Source organism: Engystomops pustulosus, unplaced genomic scaffold (assembly GCF_040894005.1).
Source record: "Engystomops pustulosus unplaced genomic scaffold, aEngPut4.maternal MAT_SCAFFOLD_403, whole genome shotgun sequence".
NCBI lineage: Eukaryota > Metazoa > Chordata > Amphibia > Anura > Leptodactylidae > Engystomops > Engystomops pustulosus.
This window is the reverse complement of record NW_027285282.1, coordinates 30,001-30,551: the sequence shown is the minus strand read 5'-3', so window position 1 is coordinate 30,551 and position 551 is coordinate 30,001.

Sequence of the window (551 nt, the reverse complement as noted above, 5' to 3'; positions counted from 1 at the left end):
GCTCCTACTTCCATGGGCTTGTTCCTCCCCGGGACTTGCCGCCAAGTCTGGCCGGGGGACAGTGACATGTGGCCGGATAGGCCAACTGGCTGCTCCCGCTGAGCCCCTACTTCCATGGGCTTGTTCGTCCCCGGGACTTGCCGCCAAGTCTGGCCGGGGAACAGTGACATGCCGCCGGATACGGCCGAGCGGCTGCTCCCGCTGACGTCATCACTTTGGAAGTCGGAGCTCCTACTTCCATGGGCTTGTTCCTCCCCGGGACTTGCCGCCAAGTCTGGCCGGGGGACAGTGACATGTGGCCGGATAGGCCAACTGGCTGCTCCCGCTGAGCCCCTACTTCCATGGGCTTGTTCGTCCCCGGGACTTGCCGCCAAGTCTGGCCGGGGAACAGTGACATGCCGCCGGATACGGCCGAGCGGCTGCTCCCGCTGACGTCATCACTTTGGAAGTCGGAGCTCCTACTTCCATGGGCTTGTTCCTCCCCGGGACTTGCCGCCAAGTCTGGCCGGGGGACAGTGACATGTGGCCGGATAGGCCAACTGGCTGCTCCC